Raw genomic sequence first — 6,000 nt, forward strand, 5'->3', positions numbered from 1 at the left:
TTAAAAGATGGAATAAAGATCTGAACAGAGAGTTCTCAAAAGAAGAAATAAAGATGACTAAGAAACATCTTTTAAAATGTTCAAAATTGTTAGTAATTAGGGAATGCAAATTAAAACCACCTTGATTTCATCTTATCCCAGTCAGACTGGTTAGGATCAAGAGAACAAATGACACCAAATACTGGTGAGGACGTGGGAAGGGGGAACGCTCATTCACTACTGGTGGGGCTGCAAACTTGTGCAATCCCTATGGAAAGCAGTGTGGAGAACTTGTAAAAATCAAAAAATGAACCTACTGCATGACCCGGTTATACCACTCCTTGGTACTTACCCAAAGGGCTCATCCTATTGCAGAGACACTTGTACAACCATGTTTGTTGCTGCTCTTTTCACAATAGCTAAGAGATGGAAGCAACCTAAATGTCCTGTTCAACTGATGAGTGTGTAATGAAAATGTGGTTCATATATACAATGGCGCTCTACTCACCCATAAAGAAAGATGAAATAATGAACTTTGCAGTTAAATGGATGGATCTAGAAACTCTTATACTAAGTGAAGTAACACAGACTCAGAAAAACAAATGGTGTTACGTTCTCCCTCATTTGTGGAATCTAGCACCAAATCCTTATTAAGTCATTATATATCCTGATGTAACTGCAGGAACCAGGAAAATGGAAAGTAAAGGTAAATAAGGAACCCAAGAGAGAATAACGGTAGGAGACAAGTGTTACTAAACGAGATATAAGGAGAAATGTGTAAAATTGGAGGGGGTAGTTAAATGGGAGAGGAGAGGGTGGGCTATACAAGGAACTATGGGGATAAAGAGGAAGAAGGAGTTCAAGAGAGGTGGGACCAAAGCAGATAGGAATTATGGGGAAAAAGGTGGATACTTTAAATGGGGAGGGCATGGAGTGAGGGTTAGACGGAGAGAGAGAGAGAAGAGAGATAAGTAATGCCTAGCTAGTATTAAAAAAAAAAACCAGAGGGAATCAGATTAGTCCAAAATCCTACTGAAATTTACATGTGCAATATCTCTACATGACCCCATGTGTATAGCTGAAGGCTACATAACAAGAAACGGTGCCAGACAGGAGAAACCTTTCTTTGAGTCATTTTCCAGGGCAGGCGAAGAGATGCCGAGAATTACACAGGCTATTGCCACAGCTCCTGATTGCCTCCCAGAACTTGAAGGTAAGACTCTATTGCTGAAAACAGAACATGCTTCGGACACAGGATTTGGAGCAGTGGACCCAGAACTGACCTTGAAACCACCTCCCCTGAAGGCTAGCTTTCATAGTTTTGGAGAGCGCTATGCAAGCTAGCAAGGGAGAACATCAATCAATGGTCCAACTGCAGTTTCAAGGCCTAATAAGCACATCGATGACCAGCACAGCAAACGACATTGGTGCAGCGTTGGCACTTCTATCTTGGGAGTAATCAACAGCTACCTAATTGAACTTAAAGTTCACTCAATGGGAGGAAATTCATGTGTGGTAATGTAAAGCTAGCCAAATGCACTTAACTGGAGAAGTCACATCCCTAGACAAATATAAATTCTCACTATGTGCAAAATATGGATCCTTAAGTTTACTGGCATGTATCCCAGTTACCACCCATCAAAGTAACTTGTTTTTCAAGAGACAGAGGTAATTAAAGAATTCCACAACCGGTCACACACAGATTGTCTGTGAATTGCCCAAGTTAGGTGGCACATCTAGGATGCAACCTCTACACCTAAGGCTCATGGAACATAGAACAAGGGATGAAGAGAACATTAATGCATCTTTCAATTCTCATCAATGAAGCTCCTTCATATGATAGAGGGACAGGAACACCAAAGGTCACAAATGGCCAAAACATAGAGAATAAGAGCCTGCGGAGTGTGGGTCCTTGCACAGGATGCCTATTTTAAAATCTACCCACCCAGGGTTCAGGGACCAGTGTGGAAGAGGGGCTGGAAAGATTATAAAAGCCAGGTAGGAGGTACATGACCATATGGAAATAGAGTACTACAGGCTCCTGGAGCCCCTCTCATATGAACCTACAGCAATGGTGGTCAGCATGCACAAGACCTATGCAAACTCAAGCAGACAAAAAGAAAAAACTCAGCACAGAACTGTGGAAATGAACAGCATGCCCCAATCTTAGCTGAAGAATTTTTTGACAACTGATTAGTGCCTGATGAGGAAGAACTGATCTTCTTAAAGGGAGGGACTCTAGATAGGCTGACTAGACCTCAGTGCATGAACTTGTACTGAAGGACATCTGGGGACACTAACTTGACTTGATTGATAGGCCTAACACAAATGATATAATGTATGAATTCCAGTAGGGGGGCCTATGGGAGGGTGCCAATAGGGGAAGGGGGTATAAAGTGGATTAAGATGTTCTGTATGAAATACACAAAAATTCAATAAAAAATTAAAAATTCAGGGAAAAAGGCAGAGTGTTTTAAAGGCTATGGACTAGAATATATAATAGAGGGACTGGAGAGAATTCTCAGTGGTTAAAGCATTTGCAGTCCATGTGTAAGGACCAGAGTTCAGATGGCCAGAACCCACATAAAAGCTAGGTGGTCATGGTAACCCATATGTAATTCTAGCAGTCAGAAAAAAGAAATGGGATTTCCCCCAAGTACCCTGTCTCTGGGTTAAATTGAGAGACCCAGCCTCAAGGAATAACATGGAGAGCAATCGAGGCAGACTCCTGACAATAGCCTCAACTCTTCCACATGCATGTACACATGTGCCCAACCACATACAAATATGTATACATACACATGTACACAGCATGCATATACATGAAAGAAATAAAATACAATGGGGCTTAGGTAGAAGAGATGCAGGCAAAAAGAAGTTTACCAGAATGCAGAAACTAGACAATAGGTAATGTGATTTTATAACACAATGTTAAAAACCAGGCAAATATAAATATAAATATATATAATGTTTTTAATGAAGTATCTTAGATGGAACCTTGAAAATAAATAGCCTCACTCAGACCTTTCTTCATTGTTCTCTGGCCCTGCAGTTGTACTCAGAGTCACCCAAATACGTGTAAAATTGTAAGTAGGATAAGTGATGGTGCCATGGGCCATGCAAGCATAAAATAGTTATTTGACATGAGTCACAAAAAGGGTCTCATGAGCAGTAAAAAGCTGCCAGGCTGAGATCTTAAAGATAAGCAGGAGTTTACTAACAGAAGGTAGGAAGGAGAAAAGATGCAGGTGAAATGGGGCGAAAGCAGAGAAGTATGACAAGTCCTGTGACAGCCGAAAGCGCAAGGAAGGTTGGTGCAGCTGAGGCACGGCGGGGGGAGGGGATGAAAAGAGAGAGCAAGGGAAAGAGAAAAGGGAGGAGCAGTCAAAAGGATGTGGTGCTTTCTTACCTGCTTCTTTCTTTGCAGTTCATTTTGAGGTGCTGGAGACTGAAGCCAGGGGCTTGAGCAACCTAGGCAGGTGCTCTATCACTGAGCTATACCCCAACCCAAGGATGTACTCCTAATGCAGAGACTTTAGGCTAGTTTCCATAATCCCTGTAAAACCCAATTTCCGTATTCACAATGTTCCTCTAACAATTGTTCTTAACTCATGGCTATTATTGGCTTAGATGTAGCATATTAGATGTAAAATAGACTGGGTCACAATAAATAATCAATAAATCATTGGTAAATAAACGTGCGTGTGGCCATGCATAATGAACTAAAGGTGAATAATCTAAAAATAAGTCTGATGGTCCTTAGAGATACAAGCTCCTGGATCAATTTTCCATCTGGGTCATAACATTCCCAACTTAACAGAATACTCATAAGGAAGGTGGGGGGAAATAAACATGCATCTGAAGACAGTGAAGTTGCCTGCTCTGGCAGACACAATCTGGAATCTTCTGCTTTATCAACAACACCCAGCACACTCGTTGCCACTCAGTAGATGGTGAGGTCTCCCAGTCCTAAAACTAACCATGACAGCATCAACAGCATCCTATTCCTGAGCGGTTCTCTAATTTCTTTTAAATGGCATTCATTGGAAAGCCAACTCTGTCTCTATTCTAGGAAGGCTGTGATTTCTCTCTGAAACACAGTTGATAAATTACAGCACAAAATATACAGGTCAGAATTCAAGATTACTGAAAGTACTGCCAAACAATTTTCAGCTTTTCTAGATGTATTCTAAATACAACCAGTAAATAACACCTCTTGGTGCCTACAACACAGGGCTCAGCACCAACCCTGAGGACAGGAGTCACCGCCTTCTTTGGCCAGTAGCTGCCATTCATTACTTGATCCTTTCTGACTCCCTACTTCTAACACATACATGAACAGTTAAAAGCATCAGGACTCAACCCTGATTCTTTGAAGTCAGGAAATCAATCCCTTCTCAGGTATCTTTATCCCAAAGACACTGAGAAGATGCCCCTCTTCCAGGTCCCCTGCCCAGTTAATTCTTAGCAAGCTGATCTAAATCAGAGTTATGCCTCAGGAAAGTGTTGCCTTGGCATCTCTGGTATAAAGAGAACTGATTAACCAAGATTCAAAGGCAGGAACCATTGTGATGGTTAATCTTCATTGTTAACTTGGCTGGATTTAGATTCATCTAGGAGACATACATCTGGGTGTGTCTGTAAGGATGTTTTCAGAAATATTTAAATGAGGAAGGAAGAAGATCCTCCTTGGATGTGTGCAGCACTACCCCATGAGCTGGGGTCCTAAATTTATGGTTAAAAAGGAAGGAAAGAAAGAAAGAAAGAAGAAATAAATAAAGAAAGAAAGAAAGAAAGAAAGAAAGAAAGAAAGAAAGAAAGAAAGAAAGAAAGAAAGAAAGAAAGAAAGAAAGAAAGAAAGAAAGAAGAAAGAAAGAAAGAAAGCTGAGGACCAGTGTTAGTTACTTTTTCTTTTATTGTGTGATAAAACTCCATGACCAAGGCAACTTATAGAAGAAAGAGTTTCTTTGGACTTACCGTTCCAGAGGCTAAATCCATCATGGGGACGGGGGGAGGGGATGGCTGCTGCAGAGATAGCTGGAGCAGAAAGCTGAGCATTAACTCTTCAAGCATGCGTAGGAAGCAGAGAGAAACTGGAAGTGGAATGAGGTGCTGAGCTCTCAAAGCCCACTCCCTAATCACGTGCTTCCATAAGCAAGGCCACATGTCCTCAAGGTTCCAAGGCCTTTCCCAAACAGCACTATCAACTGGCTAAGTCTTCAAATATTTGAGCCCATGGGGGAATATCCTCATTCAAACCGCTCTCCTCTTCTTTCTCTTCTCTTCTCACCTCGCCTCCCCTCCCCTCACTTCACCTCCCCTCCCCTCTTCTCCCCTCCTCTCCCCTCCTCTCCCCTTCCTCTGTTTCCTGACTACAGATACAATGTGGCCAGCTGCCTCACACTCCTGCCATCATGATTTTCTCATCATAATGGACTATGTACCATAAAACTGTGTGTGAAGCAAAATAAACTCTTCCTTTTAAAGGTGCTTTTGTTAGGTATTTTGTCATAGCAATGAGAAAAGGAATGAATATAGGCATAGATTCCACTTCTTGGTGTTAGGCATTTCAAGGGCTTATGTTATTTCAAAGACGCTGGACCAACATATGTACTCTGTAAACTTGCAGACAACTGTCATCCTTAACCCCATCTTAAGAACTCTTCTTCAGAGATATTCTATACAAGTTGAGGGTTAGGAAATAGGCATTCATGGCTAGTGAGACAAATCTGTGGGTAGGTGCACTTATTGTGCAAGTATGAGGACCTGAGTTTGGGTTCCAGCACCCATATAGAACCAGGGTGATGCCACACTTGCCTATAACTTCAGTGCTATGGGAGGTAGAGATAGGAAGAATCCTAGGGCTTGATGGCCACCAGCTGAGCTTCAGGTTCAGTGAGAGATGCTGTCTCAAAGGAATAAAGTGAAGAGTGACAAAGCAGAACATCCACTATCCTCCTCTGGCATCTTCATTTTTTTTTCACAAGACAGGTCATAACAGAACACAGGAAATATCAGATT

Source organism: Nannospalax galili, unplaced genomic scaffold (genome assembly GCF_000622305.1).
Source record: "Nannospalax galili isolate Female #2095 unplaced genomic scaffold, S.galili_v1.0 scaffold63, whole genome shotgun sequence".
NCBI lineage: Eukaryota > Metazoa > Chordata > Mammalia > Rodentia > Spalacidae > Nannospalax > Nannospalax galili.